Here is a 10,966-nt window from a genome sequence, read left to right on the forward strand (position 1 = left end):
CCTGCCCGCACGCTCTGGGTGCTGCGCGGCCGACGGCCTGCAGGAGCGGCACCCCGACATGGGCACCCCGTGCGCCGAGCCCAAGGCCCCCCACTGACTGCGGCCCGAGCTTGAGTCGTAACTCGTGACGCGAGCCACTGGCTCCTTCCCGAGCAGGCCGGCTGGCGGGGCCGGGTCAGGGCGCCCTCCACCAGCCCGATTCTTTGCTCTTTTTAAAGATTTATTCATTTATGCACACAGAACTGGGGTGCAGGCCAGAGGTGCAGGGGTGAGAGGACCCCCCAGAGACAGAGCGGGGAGCAGAGCAGGCCGGCGGACTGAACCACGCGCTGAGGGGCGGCGGGCGGGCGGGGTGGGACTGGAGCTGCAGCGCCAGGCTGGTCGCGGCTTGGCAGCGCGGTGCCCCGGCCCGCTGCCCCACAGGCCAGCCCGGCCCCCAGCCACCTGCTCTTTTCTGGGCAGGGGCAGCGTGGTATCTGTCACCCAAAGTGGGGCCCTTTGAGGGTGCAGGGGGTGCCGTCACTACTTCTGCCAGGATCGAGGTGTCCTGAGAACCGTCCTGGGGCTAAGGGGGTGTCAGCCGCCTCCCCACAAAGCGGCGGACCCAGAGAGCGCTTCACGTTGCCCTCACACCCCTTTCCGCTTCTCACGCGCCCCCCCCCAAGGCAAACCCAAAGCCCGAGGGTGCGGGCGCTGCCCGGGGGCACAGCTTCCACAGCCTGGCACGCGGGAGGCGCACTCGCGCCAACGCTGCCGGAAGCCCCTCCCTGCTGCGCGTTCCGGGACGGTTCTGCCTGTGCCAACTGCGCCCGCGTCTGCAGCCCTGCCCTCGGGACACTGCCCTTGCGGCTGAGAGGCCGGGGGCTCCGTGCCGGCCGCCGCTGGCTTCCTCCAGCGCCACGCGGGCACTCCTGCCGCCCTGACTTTGGCCGTGGTGGGATCAGAAAGAGAAGGGGGAAATCGACAGCTGGGACCGGCTGCTCGAGGACCCCGAGAGCCCGGCCAGGCGCCCGCAGGGACGCCCCAGGCACGCGGCCAGCAGACTCGCAGCGCGCCCTGCCCGGGGCGCACCCCCAGAGGGTCCCAGTGGGACCGTCTGAGGGGCCGCCGGCTGCCAGCCCCGAGTGGGACCAGCTCCCGCGGGCCGAGCCCCGAGGCCCTGATAAAGGAGGAAATGGCAGGCTACTGCCAAGAGCCGAGGGGACAGAGCCTGCAGACCGGAACCGCGGATTCTAGCTCCCAACCGAGGTTTCTTCTGTTACAAGGGGTGGGGATTCTGGAAGCTTCCATGGAGAAAATACATCGATCGTGTCTGCCTATTTCTCCTTCCGGAGCAGAAGAACAAACAGAAACCTCTGAACGTGGCGCTTCAGCCCAGGACACTTACCAGCCCCGTGTGCCAGGTCCTGTCCCAGAGAGTGGGGCGTCGTCGGTGAAGACAGTGACCAGGGCAGGGCGACAGCGGCCCGAGCCTCACCAGTCTGGCTCAGGGTGAGCAGGGAAACCACAGTGCTGCCGACCTGTCTCGGGGCCGCGGCAGCTCCGTAGGGCAATTCCATAAAAGCAAAATCCCTGCGGTGCCCAGCCAACACGGACGGCCTCCAGACCCCAGCTCCGCGGTGGCTCACGTCTGTTCCCGAAACTGAGCTGGGGACAGCTCACAGCCCCGCCGCCAGGACCAGCAGGGGGCTGCCCTCTGTCCCCGGGCGCGGCCCAGCCCGGCAGGTCGGGCTCCCTGAGGGACCCCAGGACGCACTGCCCCCGCGCCTCCAGTGCTCAGGATCCTGGTCCTCCTCGGCCCAGGGCTGGCGCGGAGCAGCTCACGCTCCAGGCTGCCCACTCCGGGGTCCTCGAGTGCTCGGCCTTCCGTCAGCAGGTGGTGCAGGTTCTGGGACCCTGCACGCTTGAAAACTGTTGTTGTTTTTAAAGACGTATTTATTGACGCACACAGAGCTGGGGTGCGGGCCAGGGGTGCAGGGGCAGTGAGGGGACTCACCAGAGACAGTGGGGAGCAGAACAGGCAGATGGACGAAGCCCACTGCTGAGGGGAGCAGCGGGCTGGTCAGGAGGGGTCTGCCGCGCCCTGTGGTCACCTCCGGGACAGGCGGGGATCGAACTCACGCGGGAGCGGCTTTAGCCTCTCAGTGCTGCGCTTCACCCCACTGCGGCCAGGGAGGGCCCTGAAAACTTCTGATACTAGGTCCCGGATGTTGGGGGTTGTGGGGGGAGTCCGTGAGGGGCCGCTGTAGGGGGAACACCCAAGGGGGTGGTGGCATCGCGTCCGTGTCCTGACCAACCATTACAGAAGTGTTTGGACATGCTGACCACATGGTGGCCACACCTGTGCACAGGTAGGCAGCAGCCCAGGTGGCGGCCCCTGCTGCGGGTCGGCTGACCGGAGGGGTGGGCGTTGGCTGACCCAACACACAGGACGTTCTGGCTCCAAAATATAATGGATCAAGGAACACCAAGTCCCGCTAATAACAGGGGCCAGGGCCCTGAAATGCATGCCACTCAGACGTAGCCAGAGGGTGGCCCCAAATTTAGTGCTAAACCTGCAGGTGGCCAGGCAAAAAGGAGAGTAATTTTCAAGACTGATTTTGCCCCTTGACTATAAAATTAAAATGTAATTTAGGGCTCCCCTGGTGGCGGAGGGGTTAAAGCCTCAGCACTATGGAGCTATGGCCAGCCGCTATGGCCTGAGTTCGATCCCCGGCCCGGGAGTGACCCACAGAGACAGCAGGCCCCTCCTGGCTCCCCGCTGCCTCCTCAGCAGTGGGTGTCAGTCCATCGGCCTGTTCTGCTCTGTCTCTGGGGAATCCTCTTGTACCCTGTGCCTCTGGCCTGCACCCCAGATCTTACATGCATGAGTAAAAATAAATCTGAAAAATTGTATTGCAACAGATTTCGCCCATGCACACTGCACTCACACAGACACAGAGGTCATTCGAAAGAAGGTAGAGCCGACGCCAGGGACGCCTCAGAGGACTTTCTCCGCCCTCAGCAGAGGTGTGTGAGCTGGTGGGATGGAGATGTCACCACCAACGTTTCTATAGATAACACACGCACACGTGCTCTCGGCCTGCAGGAAAGCCAGGAATGTTGCTTATGCAAAGGCTCCTTCGGGGACCCAGACAACCCAGAACACTGCCCTCTCGTGCTGTGGCTGGCTCCCCCAGGCGCAAGAGAGCGACTATCCTGCCATTTGTGAGCGTCTGAATAGCGGCGATTAGCTCATGTGTATGACCACTGTTTCCAATTCTGTATCCATTGTCCAGGCAAGGTCACAGCTGCTCCAAGTCTTGGACATTCCTTTTGATTAAAAATCACTGAAAAATGATCAAAACGCTTCTTGGTTTGGGATTATACTGCTTGGGTTTTTTGGGGTTTTTTTCAATAGTAACAATTTATTTCCTCTCTGATGTAGGTAGCTATCGGTAGTGTTCAGCCTGACATCAAACTGTGGACTGACCCAAGGGATACGGCATGAAAGAATCTCCACTGGGGTGAGACAACCAACCACTGCAACTTCTATTTATAGCTAGTGTTTTAAAAGGAAGGGGGGGGAGGAAAGAAATACAGGAAACTTCCTGTCTCAGCCCCCGACAGCCAGGTGGGGGAGGCACGCAGAGAGTCGGCAATAATGAGGGGTCCCGAGACTCTCCTCTGGGCTCGCTTGCGCTTCTGGGCGCCTCCACACACCTCTTCAGTACTCTCTGCCCCCAGCTGGTGCGAGGACGGACCCCACCCCTGCGGCGGCTCCGGCCGGCCACTCCGCACGGCGCGTCCACCCTGCCTGGGCCTGGGCTGCCGGGCGCGGTCTGCAAGGGCATGAGCTCGTGCCCAGGCGCGCCGTGACCGAAGGGGAGCGGGGCTGAGGGCCAGAGGCTGTCCGCTGTCGCGCAGGCACACAGCTCTGCGATGAAACCCCGAGGGCTCCCCAGCAAGGCCCGGCGGGGCGCCGCATGAGCCTCCTTCATCCGGACAGTGGGTGAGCGGCTCGGCAGGAGAGCCGGGCCGTCCGCCAGCCTCTTCAGTCTCGCTGGCCCCCCCGTGCCCTCACGGCCCCCCCAGGGCCAGCTTGCCAGTTGCAAGACTCGGCAGTGGGCTCTACGGTGGGGGGCCCAGCTGAGACGCCCGAGTCTAGCGCAGCTGACCGTGTTCCTACTTGGGCACATTTTGCCCTTCGGTTTTAACAGAACTAACCTCTGCCTCGTGAGTGAGTGAATGGCTTTACAAGGCGGCACGGGAAAGCGGCCGGTGAAGGCTGGGCCAGAAGGAGCCCCACACTGCAAGAACACGGCAGAGCGCCTCTGACGCACAGGATGAATTCCTCTCCAGTCACAACGGGGAAGGAACAATGCGTCAGCTACTCAAACAGAAAGAGCAGCCGCTGAGGAACAGCCACGCCACAGCGGGGCACGGCGCAGGCCTGCAAGCGTGAGAGCGGCCCCCGGTGCACGCGAATGACCCCACCGTGCCATCCCTGGTCCTGCCCGACTGGCCGAGCACCATGTGCTGACCACGAAGCGTGGCGAGCAGCGGTCAGGACACAGCGGCGCCGGCTTCCGTGCGAGCCCAGGGCGCGGCGGACCCCTCCTGACCTGCCCGCTGCCCCCTCAGCCGTGGACTCCGCATGTCCCACTCCCCACGGTCTCTGGGGAGTCCTCTCATCCCCCACACCTCTGGCCCGGCCCCCAGTTCTGTGTGCATGAATAAATAAATCTTTATAAAAAATTGATTCTCGGGGAGTGAGGCCAGCAATACGGCCTGTAAGACATGTCCCTTTACAGAGCTCCCCTGCAGATTCAGCTAATTGATCAGCTAGAGAGCACAGCAGGCTCGCCTGTCACGCCGGGACCCGGACAGACTCAGCAGCTGCGAGTCTGAAGGCGCAGTGGGCTGGGGACAGACCTGTGAGCAGCCGAGCTAGTCTGCGCTCCCCAGGGAAGGCAGCAGCAGCCCAGAGGCCCAGGCGAGGGCGGGCCAGAGACGACCCGGCCACAGCCCCGGGAGGGCCTCAGCCGGGAAGGCACCAGGAAGCAGGCACGTCTCCCCGTGCTGCAGGTCAGAGCCTGCCCCGTGGCAACCACCCCGGGACTCCGGGAGGAGGGGAAGCGAAGTGGGCCGGTGCAGGGGCGCCAGATTCCGCCTCCGCCCAGGGCCATGGCTAGATCCCTGGATGGACAGACCACCAGCGTGGCTGCAGAGCCAGAGCAGGGCAGTCAGCCCACCACCACCCCACAGGCACTGCGCCCGTAGGGGCAAATGCAGACCAGCAACTCGGGCCACAGCACCACCTTCTGGCAGCACGAAGAACAGCACCTCCAGCTGCTGCCCAGCCTGCGGGGGAGCCAGACCATCAGACGCCGGGACATCACAATGCCTGGAGTTACCAGAGGGTGGTACCTCCCCCAGGCCAGACTGTAACTACACCGAGGCACCACCCCAACAGAGGAAACTCAGAGATACAAGAAAACTCGGAAAAGCAATCCAACGAGCTCAGGAATAAGATTAACAAGCAGAAGTCCCTTATCAGAGAAACTATAAACAAGGAATGAACAGAGATTCGGCATGTGCACGACACCATACATTACATCAGGGATGCCACAGAAAGTTTCTGTACTAGACAGACCTAATGGAGGAATGAACTCAGAGATAGACACAGAAATGAATCAGGGGGGAAAGAGCAAAATAAGATTCATACAAGAAGACCAAGGGCGAGATCTCCGCAGTTCCCTTAGGAAAGACGCCGTAAGACAACGCGTGACCCAGAGGGTGAAGAGAGGGAGAAGGGAGAGTAAGACTTATTCGAGGGAGTAATAGCTGAGAACTTCCCAAATAGCTGAGGAGATCGGGGAAACGGCCAAACACTTCCAAAATGTGAAGGTGCGAAATTTCCTGACTATGTCATGAGACGATATGACCTAATTCTCAAACCAGACAACGCGTCAAAAAGGGAAAACTATAGGTCGGTATCTCTGGTGAACACACATGCAAAAACCATCATGAATATTTCAGCAAACCAAAGCCAACAACATACAAAGGATCATTTACTATGATCAAGTGGGATGTAGGGCGAGTGATCGATACAAACCAGCCAACATGATGCGCCACATCAACTAAATGACGGATAATACTGCATTCCTATCGCCACAGAAACAGAAAAGGCCTTTGGCAAGACTCAACACTCATTTCAATGACATGAGTTATAAAAGGGACGCACCTTAACATAACAAGAGTCATACGTGACAAGCCCACATCATACTCAGTGGTGAAAACCTGAAAGCTTTCTCCCCGAGATCATGAACAAGACGAGGATGTCCATATCCTAGCAACCACTCAACATATTGGGGTGCTAACCAGAGTAAGGATGAGAAAAGGCATTCATACAGGAAAAGCAGAAAGCTGTCAGTGTTGACAGATAGAATTTTATACTCAGGGAAACCTTAAGACTCCACAAAAAATATTAGCGCGATGGGGCCCTCCCTGGTGGTGCATCAGGGGAGGACGCAGGCTGCCGCAGCTGCTTCAGTGCGTGTTCGATCCCCGCCAGCCCCGGAGGTGGCCCCCAGGGCGCGGGAGACCCCTCCTGTCTCCCCACTGCTCCCCTCAGCAGTGGACTTCGTCCACCTGCCTGTCCTGCTCCCCGCTCTGTCTCAGGTGAATCCTCTCACCGCCCCTGCACCTCTGGCCTGCGCCCCAGTTCTATGTGCGTACATAAATAAAATATTTTTGAAAAATTAGAGATAAAGGTAGGAAAACTGAAGGCTACAAAATCCATATACACATTTGAACCATTTTGATACTCACTGAACCATCAGAAAGAGAAATTAAGAAAACAACACAGTTTACAATTGCACCCAAATAAAGAGAAACCGCCTAGGAATGAATTTAACCAAGGAGGTAGAAGACCTGTACAATGAAACCATAGGAATTTTTAAAAATAAGTAGAAGACACAATGAAATGGAAAGATACCTCATGCTTATAAATCAAAAGAATTGACACTGTTTACAATTTCACCTAAAGCAATGCACGGATTCAATAAAATCCCTGTCAAAAACCCCAGTGGGGGCCCTTCCTGGGGGCGCAGGGGTTAAATCTCAGCACTGTGAGCTATGGCGGCCCCTGCAGCGAGATCTATCCGCCAGGGAGGGACCCCCGGGTGGCACAGACCCCCTCCTGCCTCCCCGCTGCTCCCCTCAGCAGTGTGCTTCAGTCCATCTGCCTGTTCTGCTCCCCACTCTGTGTCTGGGAGTCTCCTCACCCCCCACACCTCTAGCCTGCACCCCAGCTCTTGTATGCATAAATAAATAAAATAAATTTTAAAAATTTCAATAGTAATCAATTTTTTTCAAGGTCTATTCCTTTCAATCTATTTTTTTTTCTGAGAAATAGAACCAAAAAAAAATCATCAAATTTCTTTAAACTACGAAAGACCCCAAGGAGACAACAGTCAGGACATAGAGCCAGAGCCGAAAGATGGCCCTCCGGGTTTCAAAGTGGGGCACCCCCAGGCAAGGGGGGCTGAGTGCCCAAACGCCCCGGGGGAGGGCTCCTTGGGAGCGGCAGGGCCTTGGTGACACCCAGCGGGGCCGGAGCGCCTGCTGGCGGGGGGCACCAGGTGAGTCCTGCTGACACAGCTGCCCGCTGGCCGAGTCTTGGCTCCCCGCGGCTCGGCTGAACTGCGGGAGCCCCGTCTGGCGCCCCTCTCCGGGAGGCCCTGAGCCCCGTCTCTGGGCGCCCCTCTCCGGGAGCCCCTGAGCCCCGGGCCCCCTGCGGGGCTCCAGACCGACTCCCGACGTGCGCAGCCGCCGCAGCCGCTTGCCGCTGATGGAGACGGCAGCCGGCTGCAGCCCGGCCCGCACCTCCCCCGGGCAGTCCCAGGGCGCCCGCCATGCTGGGGGCACCCCAAGTGTCCTCAGAGTCCCGGGTCTGCAGCCTGTACCGAGCCACCAGAGGAACTTAGGGCGGCGAGGCGGCCAGAAAGCGCGGTCTGGCCAGGGGTGTTCGCGGCGCGGCGCTGGGCAGGGTCTCGCCGGGTGAGAACCACGTGCAGCTTCGGCCAGGGCCTGGGACTGCGCTGTCCGGGGCTGGGAGCGTGCGAGGGCGTGTGATTAGCACTGGCCAATGGGGTGGAAGCACGTGATGGACATGTGACTGCACTGGCCAATGGGCTGGGAGCGTGCGATTGCCTGCGACTGGCACTGGCCAATGGGAAGCGAGCAGAAGTGACAGGTGGCTCTCGGCCAGGGCAGGTGGGAAGAGCGCTCCTTTCCCTCCGCCCCCTTCCTCGGGGAGCAGAAGGACCCAGCCCGAGGGACAGCGGAGCGCGAGCTGAGCCGGCCTGCTTCCTGCCTCACCGCAGGCGCCGCCACCGGAGCACCTTCCGGTCTTGCTAGGTGCTCGGCAGACTCGTTTGCGCTTGCCGGCGTCCCGAGGGAGCGCACACCGCGAGGGAGCGCACACCCCGAGGGAGCGGACACCCGAGGGAGCGGACACCCCAAGGGAGCGCACACCCTGAGGGAGCACACACCCGAGGGAGCGGACACCCCGAGGGAGCGCACACCGCGAGGGAGCGCACACCCCGAGGGAGCGGACACCCGAGGGAGTGCACACCCCGAGGGAGCGCACACCCCGAGGGAGCGGACACCCCCTCGGAGCGCACACCTAGCGTCCCTGCCGCGGCTCAGGCCCCCTCTCGCCCCTCCGGCCAGCAGCCAGAGCGTTTGTCAGGGTGGGGCGCTGGCAGGTGCAGCGCTGGGATCCACCTCAGCACCAACCTCGCTCCTGGGCCACCCAGCGTTTCCCCATCTTTGAAGTGGGCACGGAGCCGGCCTCGTGGTGCGGGAAGTGAGAGAGCCTTTAGCACTCTGCGGGGGCCCTGGCCAGCGCAGGCCTGTGCCCCTGCGCCCGCGCTCACCCACCCATGCTGCAGCCGGCCGCAGGCAGTTGTCACCCGCCACTTTCCGGGACAGAGGAAGGTCGGGTAGAGACGGCTTCCCGACTCGGCGAGCAGGGCCTTAGGAGACCGGCACCGGAGGTCCTGGAAGACGGGGTCCAGGAGGCTGGAGAGACCGTGGGTGTCGGGGCGTCACCTGTGATGTGAGGGTCGTGCAGGCTGCTCTCTGCGCCTCGGCAAGCGGGACCCTCCCACGTCCGCAGGCATGCTTGGCCACGATCTGGGGCGAAGCAGAGAAAGGCCGCGCCAGGCCAGGAGAAGGGCAGGAGAGCCCCGCGTGGGCCCCGAGCTGAGAGGCCCCGTGGGGCGGTGGGGCGGTGCGGCCCCGGCCTCTGCCTTGTCCTCCCAGAGGAGTCCAGGAGCCCCTGCAGTCTCCCTGCTGCGCCTCGGGCAACCGTGCTCAGCACAGGACTCTCAGAGACGGGCCCTCCTGCCTTCGCCACATGCTGGGGGTAGGGGACAGCAGGTCGTTGACCCTAAACCACTCCAAAGGGACAAGAGGACAGCTGCCAGCCCTGGGGACACCGCGGGAGAGGGCCAGTCAGACCACCTGCCCTCTGCCAGCACGCAGAAGCCCTTCTCCAGGCCCCTCAGGCGGCTTCAGCCCCCCTCACGCACCCCCACCCCGCAGAGAAAGGACAAAGCAGAAACAAGCTCCCCGGCAAGTGGCCTCTGAAGACCACGTCCACGTCTCTGCAGAGCACAAAGGAATAAAAGAACAGACACAACAGATCAAATCGCAGCAGTCCGACCTCGGACTCCGGCCCCCAGGAGAAGGGTGCCCAGAGGGTGGGGGGCCCGTGGGCGGAAAGCACGGGGGGCTTTCGGGGTGGGCATGGGCATTGTGTCCAGGAAGAGGCGTGACCTTGCCCCCCGAATCATATGTAGTGTTGTAACCCTCAACACTCTACCAAAAAATATGCACACGCGCATATATAACAGCGTCTGCAGTCAGTGTCGAAAGCAAGCCTGAGACAGAATAAGTAAATAAAATCCGGTGTCACCCCTCGAGGCCTGCTGCTCAGCCACCCCCACTTTAGAGGCCCTGGAGAGCCTTCACATGTATGTCTCCCTGCGCTCCCGAACGGGAACCCTCCCCAGCGCCCCAGCCAGCACCACCTCTCCGGGCTGCGGACCTCAAGGAGCGGTCAGCGGTTGAGCTCAGGCTCTTCCAGTGCTGGACGGGCCCACCCGAGGGAGGCAGGCTGGCCTTGAGGGCACCTCAGGCAGTGCAGGCAGTCCCCAAGCCAGCTGGCCCCTCCCGGCCTGGGGACTGCCCCTCCTTGTGGCTCAACTGCACCCGGCTCTCCTGAGGGCAGCCAGCAGGCAGAGGGGGGGGGCTCCAGTCCTCCCTGGAGCGCCCAAACACAGAGCTTGCAGCTGGAGAGCTGGGGCCCCCGCCCGCCTCCCCACCTGGGGGGCCCTCTGCCCAGGGCTTCCCCGCTTCCTGCACACAGGGGCGCCCTCCCCGCCCCCCAGCCTCTGCTCAGGGGGATTCTCTCCCTGTGCACTCGCCAGAACCGTCCTTGGGGAGTGCAGGTGACGCTCAGCTCCCCACCGGTCTGGAAGCGCACAGGATAAAACACCTGCCGAGGAGACCGCAGAGAGGGTGCCCAGCCAGCTCTCCAGAAGCCGCTCCCCGGCCGGGCCTCGGCTGGCAGGTGGCTGTGACGCCCTCGTCGGCGGGTCTGGCCTCTGTGCCCGCGGGTCCACAGCCCTCGTCCCTCCCACCGAATCGGGGGCCGTCCTGGCACCACGTCTTAACCCTGCCCGGACTCCATAGGGCCGCACCAGGAGTGCCCGCCGGCCGCCCGGGCAGGAAGGACGGGAGGGCGCAGCACAGCCGCGGCGGGGCAGAGCCCGTGTCCACGTGCTTTTCTCCGTTGAGGCCGCAGGTGACCACGGCAGTGCCTGCTCGGCCGCCATCACTCCCTGCACTCCCGGGCCCCCGCGTCACCACGCCGTGCCACACGCTGCCGGGAGCAGAGGCCCGGAGACGCCGC

This window comes from Condylura cristata, unplaced genomic scaffold (genome assembly GCF_000260355.1).
Source record: "Condylura cristata isolate star-nosed mole 26May11 unplaced genomic scaffold, ConCri1.0 scaffold00033, whole genome shotgun sequence".
Taxonomy (NCBI): Eukaryota; Metazoa; Chordata; class Mammalia; order Eulipotyphla; family Talpidae; genus Condylura; species Condylura cristata.